Source organism: Macaca mulatta, chromosome X (genome assembly GCF_049350105.2).
Source record: "Macaca mulatta isolate MMU2019108-1 chromosome X, T2T-MMU8v2.0, whole genome shotgun sequence".
In the NCBI taxonomy this organism is placed as follows: domain Eukaryota; kingdom Metazoa; phylum Chordata; class Mammalia; order Primates; family Cercopithecidae; genus Macaca; species Macaca mulatta.
Window position 1 is genome coordinate 109876681 of NC_133426.1, and position 19173 is coordinate 109895853.

General features: G+C 39.3%; 1 protein-coding gene and 1 long non-coding RNA gene across 2 annotated transcripts in view; both read right to left on the reverse strand.

The window, feature by feature from the left end:
- The window catches only part of BEX1 (brain expressed X-linked 1), a 200294-nt gene that overhangs the window by 176781 nt on the left and 4340 nt on the right, over nt 1–19173 (reverse strand). The window lies entirely within an intron of this gene.
- LOC144338719 (uncharacterized) lies at nt 7228–18819 on the reverse strand. The gene is made up of 5 exons (XR_013413043.1): nt 18223–18819; nt 15137–15217; nt 14271–14324; nt 13994–14177; nt 7228–7520 (listed from the first exon to the last, which is right to left on the reverse strand). It is a non-coding gene; the product is annotated as an uncharacterized LOC144338719 (long non-coding RNA).

Sequence of the window (19173 nt, forward strand, 5' to 3'; positions counted from 1 at the left end):
ATAATACAAAAGTATGTAAACAGTAGCATGAAAAATATAGACATATTTAAGTATAAGAAGCATTTTACTATATGATAACGTTGCTATGTCAAATTAAGAAGAAAATATGTGTCATTTCTTAAATTTTCTTTTTCTTCTACGTTATGCTGACTTGGGAACCAGGTAATTAATGTAGCTCCCAGAACTAAGCTTCTCAGCCCAAAAAGAAAGCATTTCATCTCCAGCCTCCCTCCCTATTAAAAGGTGTTGCTGAAAAAATCCCCACCTATGTATGACAGGGTATGGATACATAGGTGGATACCCTGTCATACATATAATAAACCATATAATAAAAATTTGTAATAAATAATCTCATCATCTAATAATCTGGAATATAAGCTACAATCCCAGTTCTACCATTTATTAGGTGTATGATCTTGAAAAACTTTTCTGAGTCTCAGTTTTCTCATCTATCAATTGGGACCAATGATATTTAACTGTGGCTGCAGGTTCTTTGGAGAAGTACATAGTGGAGAAGAACTAGTATGTATTCCTAGTACATACTTATGATGTTATAGTAAGGTCCTCCCTCAAGGGGCTCTGGGTATGATAGTTGAACTGACTTGAGTCTTGTAATTAAGAGAGAACCTAGACTATCTAGTAGCTTATATCAGCCCTCTGTTTGCTATGATTAGGAGTTTTTGATCACCCAATCAAGTAAAAAATTAGTGGGCCACCTGTATTAGTCAGAGTTCTCTAAAGAAACAGAAATAATAGGACAGATGTATACATAAAGGGGAGTTTATTAAGGATTTTTGACTCACACGATCACAAGGTGAGGTCCCACAATAGGCCATCTGCAAGCTCAGGAGCAAGGAAGCTAATCTGAGTCCCAAAACCTCAAAAGTATGGAAACCAACAGTGCAGCCATTAGTCTGTGGTAAAAGGCCCAAGAGTCCCAAAGCTGAAGAACTTGGAATCTGATGTTTGAGGGCGGGAAGCGTCCAGCACAGGAGAAACATGTGGGCTGGGAGACTAAACCAGTCTAGTCTTTTCATGTTTTTCTGCCGGCTTTTATTCTGGCCGTGCTGGCAGCTGATTAGATTGTGCCTACCCAGATTGAGGTGGGTCTGCCTTTCCCAGTCCACTGACTCACTCAAATGTTAATTTCCTTTGGCAACACCCTCACAGACACACCCAAGAACAATACTTTGCATCCTTCAATGCACTCAAGTTGACACTCAATATTAACCATCACACCACCTATTCATTTCTCTCCTGGTAATACATAGATGACAAAGTAGGCTAATTACTATACAATCACTTCCAAAATCTCAGAGGTTTAGCAAACTTAATTTTTAATTTTCATTCAGATAGTAGTTCAATGCAGGTCGGATGGGATGGGACCAGCCTCGTGCAATCGTTTAGGGACTATGGTTTGCAGGAAGCTTCACAATCTGTAAATGTGATTTCCAACGTTGCCTTGGGTGTTTACACTCATCAGGAAAACAGATGAAGGGAGAGGACTCATGGAAGATTATGTTGGAGCTTTCATATGGAAGAGACATGAAGTTGGTAAATATAACTTCTGCTCACATTCCAATGGCCAGAAACCAGTCACCTAACTGCAGCACAATCTGGGAAAAGCAGTACCTGAATATGAACCTCAGAGAAAAATGGAACATAATTTAGTTAACAAATATACTGTCTCTACCATTGTATCACAGGATCAGTTAGCTGCAGATAAAATTTCCTCCAACTCAAATTATTCTGTCTATCATGACATTCCTGGTGCATATTAAGGTAACCAGACCTTCCTTGGTTAATCACCCAAGTGATTAAGTTCAGCCTCTTAATTTACTTTATGTGAGATCCTGGCATCACTGCTGAAATGAAAATGACATATCAAGCTTTAGAGTCACTCTCAGCATCCTCTGCCTAAGGAGAATAGCCATTTTAAGACTTTAAAAATATACTTGCCTGTTCATTACTCAATTTCTTGTTAGCAGTAACATCTTATGGCCCTCTCTCCGGGCATAGTTAGGAAGTAGATGTACTCATAATACATGATAAATACACAACAACATTCCCTTTTCCATGATTATTCAGGTTCTTGCCTCTACAGCATACCAAGCAATCTCTTGTATACCAATCTCGTTTAGTGTGATCCATCAGAAACCCATATTTCAGTCAACCAACTGAGCAAACAATTAGAATCCAGCTGCATGAGATAACAGATTGAATTTAGAATCTCTACTGTATGCACAAATATTGATTAATAGCTAATTATTATATATAACATAATATATATTATATAATAATAAAATAATAATTATTATTAATAGCTGATTAATATTAAATAATAATTTAACAGATTATTATTCGGCACTATGTGTCTGGTGCTGTCCTAGGTGTTGAGGATTACTGGACTGAACAAAACAAAAGAAAACAAAATATTTTCAGTCTTTTTGGAACTTAAATTCTTATTGAAGAAAAAACAAAAGAAGGCTTGTGAGGAAACAGCTGAAGGAGGTGAGGGAGTGATACAGGTGGATATCTCAGCGTAGATTTCTAGGCAGAAGAAATAACAAATGCAGTGGCTCTAGTTGAAAGGATGCCTGACTACAGTAGTTAAAATTATGTTCCTTCCTACCTTTAGCTAATATCCTCAGAAACTATTCTCAAACATATTCTGGAGATTATTGGCAATGTGGCAAATACATTAAATAAGCAGAATCTGTAGGATGAATAATATACCAACTTTTTTTTTCCTGCTGCCTATGCAAACCTGTTCTTTGGAACTAGTTCTACTCTTGTCCCTTGGGTGAAATCTAGGGTATGCTCCATAACTTTTCTGCCTGCTCACGTAAAGTAAAAAATCCTTCTGTCAGTTCCAGTCATAAAACAGTTTCTATTCAATGAGGGCAGAGACGATGTGAGAAGAAATTAAAATCTTATATAATTGATACTGTTACAGCCATCCAGTATCAGCACTTTCTATGACTCCTCCTCTTGTGTGACATTTTTCAGAGTATATAGGGAGTCTCCCATTGTTGAGGAGCTCTCCCTTGCTGTTCTCTTGAAAAACATATCCCTGGGCTAGTTGCTTTTGACTCCTTATTTAGCCTTTAACCTTCCAGCAGTATATCTCCAGGTTTTATTTTAAGGTGGTTTTTTTTTTTTCTTCTCCAAAAGACCATCATGATCTAAATCTATGACATCTCCAAGCTACTTCTATCTTCCATATGGCCCATGTCAAATCTATGGGAAGCACTTACACATCCTTTGCCCAAAATGACTCTCAAATTCAAAGAGTCCAGGCTCTCCGCAAACTTTCTTCACTCTGATATCAAGGTAGCAGGTCAGCCAGTCTCTTGTGTTTTGGATTTCTCAGGGATAATTCGGATGCTTACTATGTTATCAAGTTCCAGGAACTCTGAATGGTCAAATTGAAGATTTTTGCTGCAAGCTTGATGTGATATGAAAAGCCCCTGTGCCTTCCTCATGTGGGGGCACTCATGGAATACCAACAGCTCTCATTAGAAACTCCTTTCCAGGCCAGGCGCAGTGGCTCATGCCTGTAATCCCAGCACTTTGGGAGACCGAGGTAGGTAGATCACTTGAGCTCACAAGTTCGAGACCAGCCTGGACAACATGGCGAAACCCCATCTCTGAAACAACAACAACAACAACAAAAACCCACAAAAATTAGCCAGCTGTGGTGGTGCAAGCCTGTAGCCCCAGCTACTTGGGAGGCTGAGGTGGAAGGATGGCTTGAGCCTGGGAGGTGGAGGTTGCAGTGAGCTGAGATTGTGCCAGTGCACTCCAACCTTTTTTTTTTTTTTTCTCGACAGGAAAAGAAAAGAAAACAAACTTTCTTTTAATCTCCAGCAATCTTCCTGGCCTCTCAAATGTCTTTTGTAGGCTGCAAGTCGGTGGTTATTTAAGTGCAGCAAAATCAGTGCTCATTCATGTCCATCGCAAAACCTGCTTTTATCACCTTACTCTCCACTTTGGAATTTAGCAGTAGTTGACACCCAGTTGTCTTGGGGCCCCAACCAAAAAAGAGGCTGAAATAGGTAAGGTTATATTTCCCATTATAACAATATAAATATTAAAAAGTTTGTAATTTATCTGGTGTGTGAGCTATTTGATTTTCTAATTTCAATCTTCCCATTTTCCCACACTCCAGCATCCTGGGATTTGATTCTAATTGTAGATTTAGAGAAAATAAGTACATCTGTGGGACAACGAGGAGGGAATGAGGACAATTGGTCTTCCTTACAAGGGACCTTGAGGCAGGTTGTTATGGATCTTCAAACAAAGTAGGAACAGCCTCACTTATATAGGGGAAGAGGAGTTGATTTAGCTGGTAAGGAAGACCCAATAAGGGTTGAAGGAAGCTGTTAAGGAAGACCTAATAAGGGTTGACCTAGGGGTATTCTGAAGCAGAGTTCCATTCTCCCCCTTCTCTGTCTTGGCTTCCTCTTCCTTGCACTACTCATTTCTTAAGGCCCAACCCTGAACATAGAGTGTCTGAGATCATGCCAACTAGAAGCAATCTCTTCCATTTCGGTCATTGATGCACAGCATATGGGGCCTTGACCTCTTCTGTGGCCTTTAACAAAGGCTGCCCTGTCTCTTTCATCTTAGGTGTGTGTGTTTATGCGTGTGTGTGTGTGTGTGTGTGTGTAGAGAGAGAGAAAGCCCACCTCCTCAGAAAGTTACGTGCCAGGATAGTAGGCAGGTGCCCACTCTCATTCTGCTTTAGTAGCATCTGTAATGTTTACTTGGTGTGTCTCCAGAAATCTCTCGGAGGCTTGAGAGAAGCTGTTTGCTGATTGGCTCATGAATATACCTTTTTTCTTCCTGCACCAAGTTAAACACAAAGATTCTATTGACTCCTCTGCTGCTTACATGTAGTCAGAGGCAACCTTACCATCATTTTAATGGAGTTATTGACAGAGGATATCCTCAATTGGGCATGAAGATGGTGATCCGTTTGTGATCAAGTGCTGTTTTCTGAGAAGTTGCACCACACATGGGCTATACTTACTTTTGAATTTAACTTAAGCCCAAGGCTGCTTACATCTTTTAGCTTGGTAATATAGTTACATAGTTCAGTCATAAAACAGAAATAAACGTTTGTTTTTCTTGTCCTCAGCCCTTCCCTTCCCTTTCTCACAATTCAGTCCTAACACTGTCAGATGGGGAAGGTCAAAGTAGGTGTCTTTATCAGATGAGAGGAGGGAGCTGTGTCTGCCTGAGCAGGGTGAGGAAGGCATTCATGCTGGAAGAGCAGCTCATTGCAGGGTGTCAGAGCCTAAGAATTATGATGAGGGCTTCCCAGACAGGAGACAGCCAAGTGAGGGATACTGGAATTTTATCTGGTTGAAAAAGGTGTCCATGTGGAGGAAGTGTGTGGCAGACTGGAGCAGGGTTTTAAAGTCTGAGCAGGTTAAGAAGCATGGCCATGCTGCCAACAGTGTGAGGAAGGTACCTGTATGGTAGGAGTTGCGTAGGGAGGAAGTCTGTTGCACTATGTCTCAGCCAGAACAGGTTTACAAAGTGGGTCGGAAAGCAGGGACTGTAATCCACAGTTGGGAGGATGTCAAGTGGAGCTTCCAAGCAGAGAACAAGGAGTGCAGGAAATGGGAGATTGTTTACATATAGGGGGATTGATCAAATAAAGGTAATGGGATCCAAGGTTCTAATTGTCATAGTAGAAGAGAGTTACAAATATAGAAAGGGAAAAAACTAGAATGAACCTGGTGGTATAGTATTGGAGTTAGGTATCAGTGTGAAGTCATGGCTTCAATGGATAGAGAGACAGAAATATAGATGTAAATGTGTGAATGTATATTTATGTGAGAATTTGTGTGTGTCTTTCTCTGTGTATGTACAAATATTGCCTGATTCCTTCCACTTAGAGGGCCTGGGGCCACAACACCCCAATAGCAATAAGCACACCTAATTGTTCATATCTTGCTTTCAAAATGCCATTATTAAATAAAAGGAACAAAGAATCCTTGGAGAATTCCTTGGATGGAATGTTGGATGGGACAGGAAAATAACACAATGAATCTGGAACATCTTGATATGCCAGAAAGCAAAGTGCTAAAGAAATGATGGAGGCATTCCAAAAGGACGTGGAAGCAAGCCTGAAGAAGTTTCTACGAGTCAAGTAGCAGATACTATGAGCATCAAAATAAAGAAATATGGAACACATTATAGCCTGTTGAATCAAAAAAGGAAAACATGAGTCAGTATATAAATAAATATACATATATAAATACACGATAAATATTTACATAATTTCAAAATTCCTTACCATAAAATATTAATAATTACAACGGAAAAAAGAGTACCGAAATGACCTGGCAGTCACTATCTTAAACAAATGATCAGTGCGGATATTATAAGTAATGAGACAAATCAAAATTGTGTGCCACCTGATAGGACAGAAAGAGAATACTACAGGCCAGGTGCAGTGGCTCACTCCTGTAATCCTAGCACTTTGGGAGGCTGAGGCGGGCGGATCACGAGGTCAGGAGATGGAGACCATCCTGGCTAACATGCTGAAACCCCGTTTCTACTAAAAATACAAAAATTAGCCAGGTGTGGTGGCGGGCGCCTGTAGACCCAGCTACTTGGGAGGCTGAGGCAGGAGAATGGTGTGAACCTGGGAGACAGAGCTTGCAGCGAGCAGAAATCATGCCACTGCACTCCAGCCTGGGTGACAGAGCGAGATTCCATCTCAAAAAGAAAGAAAGAAAGAAAGAAAGAAAGAAAGAAAGAAAGAAAGAAAGAAAGAAAGAAAGAATACAACATCACTTCCATAATAGTCCTGCCAAAGATGCATAACCTGAATCCATTCAAGAGGAAATATGAAGCAAATCCGAAATAAGGGACATTCTAGAAAATAGGAACTATAAGACCATGAAAGTCAACGAAAGCCTAAGGACATACTCTACACAAAAGGATGATAAAGAGTCACCAATGAAATGCAACAGGTGATTGTGAACTGGATCCTTTTGCTATAAAGAACATTGCTGGAATAACTGGTGAAAATTTATTGGGTTCTAAGTTTAGATGGCAGTAATATATCAATGTTAATTTTTAAAATTTTGATCATCGTATTGCAGTTATATAGGAAAATGTCTGTGTTTGGGGGAAATATGCGCTAAAGATATTTGGGGTTATATTTAGTTTCTATCGCATGTAACATATTACAACACACTAAGCAACTTGTAACAACACTCATTTATTAACTCATAGTTCTGCAAGTCAGTATTCTGGGTAGGGTTGGCTAGTTTTCTGCTTAGGGTCTCCCAAGACTGAAATCAAGGTGTTGGCTGTCTTGGGCTATTATCTGTTGGGCCAGGAGAAGAATCCCCTTCTAAGATCATTCAGGTTGTTCGCAGAACTCACTTCCTTGCAGTTGTAGAACTGATGGCTCCATTTCTTTGCTGGTTTTTGACAGGCAGCTGCTCTCAGCTCCTAGAGGCTTCTTTCTGGTCCTTGCATGTGGCCCCCTCCACCTTCAAGGCCAGCAATGGAGATGCATTTAACCCTTATCATGATTCAAATCTCCCTGACTTCCCTTTCTGCCATCAGCCAGATAAAACGTTCTCCTTTTAAAGAGCTTACGGGCTTAGATTAGGCTTACCCAGATAATTTCCTTTTTGCTGTGTAATGTAACATAGTGATAGGAGTAACCCCAGGAGGTGAAAGTCATAGGGATTATCTTAAAATTCTGCCTCTCATAGGATAGATGGGACATGAGGCTGGCAACTTACTTTCAAATAATTCAGGGAAAAATTATCTGTACTGTCCCTGCAATTTTTTATAAGTTTACTATTCTTTTCCTTCAAAATTAAAAAAAAAGGAAATATAAAAATTTATACAGTGCAGTTCTGATTCTAGGTAACACGGAATAAACACATTTCAACTTTCTCTAGCAGTGAACACAGCTATGAAAACCAGACAGAATGTATGGTGTAGATATTTGAGATATCTGAAAAGTAAATATTAACTAGAAGATGTATCAGAGAAGAAGATCAGTATTTGAAGTACCATCAAACTGGTAGATTTGAACAAGACCCAGAATTTCAGAACATAATATTCAGAATGTTCAGCATGTAAACCAAAATTATTCAGCATATAAAGAACCATAAAAATCTCAAAAAGCATGGGAAAGGGCAAATCAATAATACAGATGTTGCAAATATCTTACAGACTTTAAAGAAGCTACTATAAAAAAGCTAATAAGAGCCATCACTCTTAAAATAGAAATTATCAGCAAAGAAATGGAAGACATAAAAAAGAACCTATGGAAATTTTAGAACTGAAAAATGCAGAAACCAAAATTTAAATCTCACTGGATGGACTCAGTGGAAGGATGGAAATGACAGAGGAGAAAGACAGTTAACTTGAAGATAGATCAAGAGATACTGCTCAGTTTGAACAACACCCTAGATTAAATAGATATCTGAAGAGCCCTATTACTATTAAAGAAATTCAGCTCATCGTTAAAAACCATCCAAAAACAAAACTCAAGGCCCACATTGTTTCACTGGCAAATGCAAACTAACATTTAAAGAAGAAATAGCACTAATTTTATATTCTCTTCCAGAAAATAGAATATGTGGTAGCAGAATAATGTTCCTTTGGTCCACATCTAATTTCTAATAGATCCGCATCTAATTTCTGCAAACTCTACACTACATTGCAGAATGGATTTTGTGCTGATTTGATTAAGGGTTTGAAACTTGAGTTGAGGAGATTTTCCTGGATTATCCAGGTAGACCCAATCTAATTCTTAAAAGCAGAGAACACTTCCCAGATTGATTAGAGAGATAAGATGAAGGAAGGAGGAGGAAAAATTCAAAATGTGAGGATCTGACCAGCCTTTGTGGCTTTGAAGATGGAGGAAGAGGGTCATAAGCCAAGAAATGTGGGTTAGCCTTTGGAAACTGGGAATGGCTCTTAGCTTTAAAGTCTGTCAGATATTTACAACATCTATGTTGTTGATTTGCCCAAGAAAACAGAGATCTCAGTTCTACAAACACAAGGATTTGAATTTTGCCAACAACTTCAGTGAAGAAGGAATAGATGTTTCCCTAGAGCCCCCAGAAAGAAATGAGACATCTTGGTCTCTTCCTGGTGAGACCTATGTTGTTCTGACCTAGATAATTGTAAGATAATATATTTGTATTGTTTAATATGTTAAGCTTGTAGTAATTTCTTATGACAGCAATACAAAACCAATACAGAAGAAGAGGAAATACTTCCCAACTGATTTTACAGCCCTAACATTACCCTGACACCAGTGAAGACAAATATAGCGCAAATAAAGAAAACTAAGACAAATATCCCTTGTATTAGTCAGGGTTCTCTAAGGAACAGGACTAACAGGATATGTGCATATATGAAAGAGAGTTTATTATTTATTATTTATTTTTTTGAAACAGCGTCTCATTCTGTTGCCCAGGCTGGAGTGCAGTGGCACTATCTCGGCTCACTGAAACCTCCACCTCCCGGGTTCAAGCGATTCTTCTGCCTCAGCCTCCCGAGTAGCTGGGATTACAGGTGCATGCCACTACACCTGGCTAATTTTTGTATTTTTAGTAGAAACAGGGTTACACCATGTTGGCCAGGCTTGTCTCGAACTCCTGACCTTGTGATCTGCCCACCTTGGCCTCCCAAAGTGCTGGGATTACAGGCGTGAGCTGCCGCACCTGGCCAAGGGAGTTTATTGAGTATTGACTCACAAGATCACGAGAAGTCCCACAATAGGCCTTTGGCAAGCTGAGGAGCAAGGAAGCCAGTCCGAGTCCCAAAACCTCAAAAGTAGGGAAGCCAACAGTGCAGCCTTCAGTCTGTGGCCTAAGGCCCAAGAGCCCCTGGCAAACCACTGGTGTAGGTCCAAGAGTCCAAAAGCTGAAGAACTCGGAGTCAGGTGTTCGAGGGCAGAAAGCATTCAACATGGGAGAAAGATGGAGGCCAGAAGACTTAGCTAGTCTAGTCCTTCCATGTTCCTCTGCCTGCTTTTATCCTATATGCACTGGCAGCTGATTAAATAGTGTCCACCCAGATTGAGGGTGGGTCTGCCTCTCCTAGTCCACTGACTCAAATGTTAATATCCTTTGGCAACACCCTCAGAGACACACCCAGAAACAATACTTTTCATCCTCCAATCCAATCAAGTTGATACTCAATATTAACCACCACATCCCTCATATTACCAGACTGAATTTGTCAATATATAAAAGGAATAATTTACCACAACTAAGTGGGATTTATCCCAGGAATGAAAGCCAGTTCAATAGTTGAAAATCAATCAATACAATCTAGTCTAAAGAAGAAAAACCACATGAGCATAGTCATTGATGCAGAGAAGTCTTTTGACAAAATTCAACTTTTATTAACGATAAAAACTCTCAGCAAACTGTGAGTAGAAGTAAACTTCTTCAACCTGGTGAGATGCTTCTACAAAAAAATCCTCAAGCTAACATAATATTTAATGGTGAGAGACCAAATCCTTTCCCCCGTGACTGGAAACACGGCAAAGGTATCCATTCTGAGCACTTATTCAACATCATAACAGAAGTCTCATCCAGTGCAACAAAGGAAGAAAAAGAAACAAAAGGCATACAAATTGGAAACTAAAAGTATTTTTTTTATTTGCAGATGACATGATTGTCTATGTAAAATCCCAAGAAATATAGATTTGAAAAGAAGGAACCAATTGAAACAACGATGCATGTCCAAAATACAAACTTTAATACATGCCTCACAGCTTACAGAAAAATTAACTAAAAATGCATCATGTATTGAAATGTAAATGTGTTAAGTATAAATTAAAAACAGAAACGGTAAATGTAAAACATAAACAATGTTGTAACTTCTAGAAGAAAATGTAGAAAAACTGTGTGATCTTGGCTTTGACAACATGGGTTCAGGTATGACACCAAAAACATTATCCATAAAAGAAAAACAAAGACAAATTGGACTTTAGGAAAATTAAAAGCTTTTGTTTTATAAATGACACTGTTAAGACAGTGAAAAGATAAGACACACTGGCAAAAGTGTTTGCAGATTACATATTTAATAAATGACTTGTGTCCTGGATATATAAAAAACTCATAAAACTTGACCAATATAAAACCAATTAAAAAATTGTCAAAATATCTGAACAGTCACTTTAACCAAAAAAGATATACAGATTGCAAATAAGCGTAAATGAAAACATGTTTAGTATTGTTAGTCATTAGGGAAATTCATATTAAAACTACAATTAGTTATCAGCACAGACCTATAAGAATGGATCAAATAAAAACAATCTTCCACAATTGCAAATGCTGGTGAGGATGTGGAACAAGAGGAACTCTCATTCATTGCTGGTGGGAATGCAAAACTCTCACCAGCAGCATACAATAATTCTGTTTACCGACACCCAGACAAGCACAGAATCTTACCAGTCTTTTAAATTCTTTCTGATTTGAGAGGCAAAGGAAGAATTTTGTTTGTTTCCATTTGTATTTCTTTCATTGTTAGAGTTTCTATTTGTTTACTGGCCCTTTGTTTCCCTTATTTAAATGTCCTGTTCATATCCCTTGTCCATTTTACTCTTTAGTTATAAGAGCTGCTGAAATAGTAAAGTTATAACCCAAATCTGTAATACATGCTGTAAATATTGCATTACATTGTTTATGTGTAGTTTAACATGCATTACGATGTTATTTTTAAGGCATTTGTAATACTTGGTATGGTATTTTCAGATTATAATATTAGCACATGATTATGGCAAAAAAGAAAATTTGAACATGTTAATTGTAAAAACAAAATCAAATACTGATGTGTGCTAAAACCTTTTCTAATATTCTAATGGTAAAAGCCACTGATTTGGCACTGAGGGTGCAACAGGACATAGTTGTTAAGAAGTGTGACTTTAGGCCGGGTGCGGTGGCTCAAGCCTGTAATCCCAGCACTTTGGGAGGCCGAGACGGGCGGATCACGAGGTCAGGAGATCAAGACCATCCTGGCTAACACGGTGAAACCCCGTCTCTACTAAAAAATACAAAAAACTAGCCGGGCGAGGTGGCAGGCGCCTGTAGTCCCAGCTACTCGGGAGGCTGAGGCAGGAGAATGGCGTAAACCTGGGAGGCGGAGCTTGCAGTGAGCTGAGATCCGGCCACTGCACTCCAGCTTGGGCGACAGAGCGAGACTCCGTCTCAAAAAAAAAAAGAAGTGTGACTTTAGATTTAGGCAACTTGGGTTCAATTATTGCCTAGCACAATTCACTTAACTTCTTTGTCCTCCAGCTGCCTTTATTTGTAAAAAGTAATTCTGATATATTTCAAAGGGTTGTTGTTAAAATTAATTTATTTTATTCATTTATTCAACAAACTTACTGAGTGCCTACCAATTACCAGGCATTATTTTAGGCTAGTGGTTCTTAAAATGTAAGAGTACACATACATACACACACATACATATGTATATATGAGATGATTTCAACTTAAGGAAACAGGCAAATAAGGCTATGTATGTCAGAGTGTCAGGGTAGGAGCAATCCTTACTACAGCATGGTGGGTGTCTGTTGCTCAAATGTATCTGTACCATCTTCTCTATTCGCCTACCCCCATGCATTCATTATGGAAAGGAGGCTCTGTACGTTAAAATGACATTTTTTTTTTTTTTTTTTGGTTTTTGGTAATACATCAGGTCCCAATAAACATTGGGACAGTTCCTATCTGGGTAACTATATTGTCAAAGTGGAAAGAAATACATTCCTTACTTCTTTGGCCCACCAGAGCCTCCAGATAAATCAGTAAAATTTGTGTCATCTTGAAGACTCCAATAAATCTGCAACATTGCCAAGCAGCACATGGCAGTTCCTTAGGTAAGTCGGCACGTGGAATTGGATGGTGTATAGTACCAGAGGAATGAAAAACTGTTTACTCACCTCTGCTGTCTGAACTTGTTCCTACTGAATTCTGCCCCTACTAATAACTGAAGGAAATCTGAAGGGAATTGAGGCTCTGCATGTACTGAGGTTGGGAGAAGGGAGCTAATCAAACAGCTCATATTCATTTCATACTCATTACTTCACTTGATCTACTCAGCAGTTCTATGGAATATTTTCCTCATACAGTACATAAAAGACTGATTGTGAAGTGAATGTATGTGCAAAATTACCTGGTTTGTACTTCTAGCCTAGAGATTCAAACATCACTTGAAATTTATCCTTTTTAAAGTTTTTTTCAAGTATTTATTAAAGTGTTCTCTATTGCCTTTATAAGCCAACTGACCTACTTTCATTTTTTTCTTTTTAGACTCTTTATTAATTTTGTGACACAAGTTAAACATATTCTTTTGAAAAAATGAAAGAATACAGATATTCAAAACAGAAAATTTTCCATAAATCTGCCCCTTAAAGAGAAACCAATATTATTTTTTCATGTACATCTTATCCAAATTTTTTCTATGCACACATGTAACATATAAATATGCCTATTTTAAATTGGGATATCATATATATGTGTGTGTGTCTGTGTACTTGTGTATACATATATGAACTTTTTCTATGCAAATGGAAAAAATCCCGTATTAAAATGTACACTTGCATATGAAACCATAAAGCAAAATCTAGTGAGATACTGGTGACAACAAAAACATCTAAAACCAATATCATCAAAAGGTTAAAAACACAAAAATGAGCCAAAGTATGACTAGAAAATGCAACCTAAAACAAAAGTGAAGCCCTAAAAATATAAGAAAAAATAATTCAAGACAAAAAGCACTAAATGGGATAAGGCCACTTCCTGGACTGTCTTTTCATCCAATGCATTACTCTAAATTTATTTCTAAATTTTTAAAAATCTGTTCTGGACATTTTTCTTCTCCTCCTCTTTCTCCTCCTCCCCATCTCCCTCCCCCCTCTTCCTCCTTCTCCTCCTCCTCCTCCTCCCTCTCCCTTCATTGTTATTGACATGCCTATGGGACATACCCGTCTCCATCTTCCTGGGTAGGTGGTGCTTGTTCCTGGTGATTATTTCCTCTAGCTTCCTGGCCTTCAATTTCTTCCAAATGTAGCTCTTCCTCTACATTATGAATGCTTTCTTCATTTTCCTGGTGGGAATTTTCCATGTTGAAAGTTGTTTTTCCCTTTTCCTCTTTGACTGCGATTACTCCTTGGAGAAAAAAGGGAGGAAATACTGAATGTGTGCTGTTCATTCCAGTACCCGTGTTTTCCCGAATTAGGGGGATGAGTAAAAACGTCTCACCTTTGCTCTAATTCACTCCTCTATTCCCTCCAGGTTTTTGCCCTTCTCCCATACCTAAGGAACACATATATATTCTCTCAGTCTCTCTCAACAATTTTTCCTCTAGATCATTCTACCAGCCTCTCCCTGGACTGAATGAAACGTAAGTAGGAGCAATGTCTCCTCCTAGTTATGTTCTGGCCTGGGCCATTTCCATCCTTTCACCCCCAACCCTCAGAGGTTCTAGTCCAGAGCATGGCACATAGTGACCTGCCCAAATCCCAGTCAGTTTCCTATTCCCCTTTCCTTTCTTGAGCCTAATAGGCATTTGGACCTGCAGACAGAAGAAAGATAGTGGTACTGAAGTGCTTGGTGGATGGACCAGTATACTAGACAAGGGCCTCTTTGAAGACTGGACACCTAACCACTTCAAGTCTCAAAGCTCCTTTTCCCACCCCTGTTTCATCCCCATCTCCTGCTCTAAAATGCCCACCACATTGGATTAAGGGAAGTAGTTTCAACGATTTCTTAGTATCCATTTGCCCACATCTGCACCCCCTACATAACCACCATTTCTTTTACGTCCTTCCCCTTTCATCTCAATACTCCTCATCTTGGTGCTTATGCAGCACTCCCTTGCAGGCAGGGTATAAAAGAAGTGAATTATTTACAAGCTACCCCCAGTTCTATGTGTTTCCTCCTGGCCCTCTTTCTCTAGCCCTTCCCTCCATCCCAAGGCATATCATTATCTGTTTCAAAATATTGAAGAGGTGTCAAAGCAAACAGACCTGTACCTGCTTCAGTTTTTGCCTTCCTTCCCTTTCACATGTACCCCCTTACACCACCACCACTGACGCACAGCTCCAAGTCCAGCTGCTCACACAGACCTGCTCCATTCTGGGAAAGTGTCTTTCTCCCCCTCATCCTCTGGGCCAGACACTAGCCTGTCTCAACAGAAAAGAGGAGTGCTGCAAAAATAAAAGAGATCTGAATAAGAGGAATTTACTCACACCTTGGCTCCTGGTCACGTGAGGGTCTCAACTAATGGCAGAGTTTAATTTCCCAACCCCCGCACCCCACCTCTAGGCTGGCAGGGAGTGCAACAGAAATCCCCACCACACTACCACCATACACACAGAGAGACCCACTTCCACCCCTCTGTGAACAGTGCCTCAGTGCACACCACCCTGTCACTCTGGTCTTTGCCAATCTTGAGGGGCCACAAATGGCATCACCGATGAAGGTTGGCATTTGCCCTTCTCTGGTTATTAATGAAGGTCTGCACCCCCTATCCAACCAATCCTCCTACACCCTACCCCACCAGGCCTTGCTTCTTGTTACCTATCCCTCCTGTCACCACTCTTCCTCCTCACCCCACCCCAAGCCACCAGTGCCCACCAACTTCCTTGTTTTTGTCATGCACAGTGTCAGGGATCTATAGTGCAATTTTCAATAATTCTCAATATTCTCCTGCATAGTTTCTTTAAAAATCATAAATATAATAAAGCTACTTTCATTTGGGAGGGGAAAAGGTTTTTCTTAAGGCCTTTATTTAACATTCCACTAGCTCCAGATTCAATTTTTGCATTACTCCTTTCACACTTCTTGGTCATTGTTACATATTTTACTTTAGAAACTTTAGTTAGAAGCAAGAGTTTTGAAAAACAGTTCAAGTTTATGCTCTTAGGAAGAGATAATTTATCGTTAATGTAACCATTTCAATGTAAATGTTACCTGAAAATTCTAAGAAGAGGAGAAAGGAGAAAGACCTTAATAGAGAATGTGGCATTGTTCTCACAGATATAAAGTAACTATCAAAGTAGAAAAAGATTTTACTACTGTCTCAAATCCTCAACAAGCTGCATTTTGGCCTGTTTGGTCCCAAAAGTACAAATGCAACACACACATGCACACACACACACACACACACACACTCACAGAGAGCGAGAGCGAGAGCGAGAGCGAGAGCGAGAGAGAGAGAGAGAGAGAGCAGTCCACATAGATGCTTTATTTATTTATTTATTTATTTGAGATAGAGTCTCCCTCTACCACAGGCTGGAGTGCAGTGATGTGATCTTGGCTCTGGCAACCTCCACACCTCCCAGACTTAAGTGATTCTCCTGCCTCAGCCTCTCAAGTAGCTGGGATTACAAGCATGTGCCACCACACCCGGCTAATTTTCTTTCTTTTTTTTTTTTTTTTGTATTTTTAGTAGAGATGGGGTTTCGCTATGCTGGCCAGGCTGGTCTCAAACTCCTGACCGCAAAAGATCCACCCGCCTTGGCCTCCCAAAGCGCTGGGATTACAGGCAAGAGCCACCATGCCTGGCCAGATGCATTGTTTATTTATTTATTTATTTATTTATTTATTTATTTATTTATTTATCTGTTTGTTTGTTTGTTTGAGATGGAGTCTTGCTCTGTCACCAGGCTGGAGTGCAGCGGGGCTATCTTGGCTCACTGCAACCTCTGCCTCCCAGTTCAAGCGATTATCCTACTTCAGCCTCCCGAGTAGCTGGGACTACAGGAGCGCCACACCCAGCTAATTTTTGTGTTTTTAGTAGAGACGGGGTTTCAACATGTTGGCCAGGATGGTCTTGATCTCTTGACCTCGTGATCCACCCACCTCGGCCTCCCAAAGTGCTAGGATTACAGGCGTGAGCCACCGCGCCCAGCCCAGATGCATTATTTTTAACAATGCAGGCTTTGGTCCCAAGCCTTCATATAGTCTCTTACATTGCTGAACTGAGATGGATAATTCAATACAACTTCTCTAAAAGAATAGCATTCAGTGTTGGTTTATCGCCACATTAAAAACATTTATTAACTACACAGTGATTATCAGCTGTAAATCATGCTAACACACTTGCATCTCCAAAGCAACCACTTATGAATCACTTGCTATGTACAAAGTACATTAATTGAATATTAGCATTTAATCCTGACAAAAGTCCCTTGAGGTATATGCTATTATTATCCCAATTTTACAGGTAGAAAAACTCAATATATCATTTAAGTAACTTGTACAAAGTCACATAGCTAGTGAGTATAGAGTTGAATTTGAATACAGATCTCTTTGACACCACTGCTTGTGGTCATAGCCAATAAACTATATTGTAACCCAACTGAAATATCAGTACCCTTCAGGTATTCTTTCATAGACCTTTTCTTCTTTCTCAAGATGTTTGTATTAGGTTTCTATTGCTGCTGTAACAAATGACCATCAATTTGGTGGCTTAAAACAACAGAAATTTGTTGTTTTACAGTTCTGGAAGACAGAACTGTAAATTGAGTCTTACAAGGCTAAATTCAAGGTGTTGGCAGGGCTGGTTCCTTCTGTACCTTTCTTCTTCCAGCTTTGGTTCTGGCAGCATTTTTTGGCTTGTGGTTTCATTACTATAGGTTCTGCTTCCATTATTGTATTGGGTTTTTTACTTCTGAAGTGAAATCTCCCTCTGCCTCTCTCTATAAGGGACACTTGTGATTGTATTTAGGGCCCACCAGAGTAATCTCCCCATCTCAAGATCTTTAACTTAATCACATCTGCAAAGTCCCTTTTACCACATAAGATAAAATTAACCTCGTCCAAGGATTAGGACGTGGATATCTTTGGGGGACATCATTAGCCTACCACAATGTTCAAATATCTTATGGTTTTCAGTACCACATTAAGCGTTGACTCCCAAATCTGCATCTCCAGCATATATCTCTCTTTTGAGCTCCATAATATTTTACCCAACTTATTTTGAACTTTGACACTCAAATATCTCACTTTGAAGTAAATATAATCTTCTCTTTCAGTTCTCTCACTGCACCTCAAATCTCACTTTGGGTCTCTATCTATATTAATGACACCAAGATTCAACTAGTTCCCCACGCCAGACTTTCTTAGTGTTCACATCCAATCAACCACCAAGACCTGTTGTTTTTACCTCCCATAAACTACTGCAACAGCTCCTTCCTGGTGTCCTTACCTGAAGTATTGTCCCATCACATAAAAGAATGACTCCAGAATACCATATAAAAAGATATCACATTCAATAATCCTTAAAACAACACTATGAAATTGATATTTCTTTGGGAAATCCTCATTCTGCAAAAGTAGACTTCTGTAAGACAAAAAGAAAGTGACTTGTGGAGAATACTTTCATGTATTCTTATATCAGCTGTTTTTGGAGATGAACTCCACTTGTGGAATGTTTAGAAGATTGGAGGAAAAACATAGCTCTTGGGAAACAACTTTATGTCCTGAGGGATTACTATACTATATCCCTGATACATTTTTAGTCTGAATCCAGTTTCACCTCTGGTCCTTGTGTAAATACAGATTATGTTACTTTTACTTTGGAGTTTTGCTCTATTCCCATCCTTCCTACATCTTCACACCACCCGATACTCCATTCCTATCATTCTTAAGTTTCCTTCCACTCTCTTTCTGAACACTTGTTCTGGAGCTGCAGATCACTGTTTTCATCCCATAATAGATGGTGGTTGAATGGGACAAGGCCAGCCTTGGTCCCTGTGACCAATATATCAATATATGTTCTCGTTGCTGGCAAAGCAGCTCACACATTGTCACTAGAACATTATCTTTTTTGTCATAATTCTTTATGGTTGCTTCCAGTCTACCTAAATTGATATTAAGAAATTCTCAAGCTCCCCAACTCTCTTCTTCCCACAGGAATCAGATCATATCTATAATATATAAATACTGCTATTTTAATTCTTACAAAAAGTCTTGATGACATGTGGTGGTCTGTTTCAATAAGCCGGCCTATAGAATGATTTCTTAAACTACCACCAGAAGCAGGCATCAACCTGCTGTCTCTCTCTTTTTGTTACTCTATAAAGGTATTACAGCAAGCTATCTTTTCATGATTTCATATAACCTAATTTGTCAATCTTATGCTTGTTCTCATTCAACC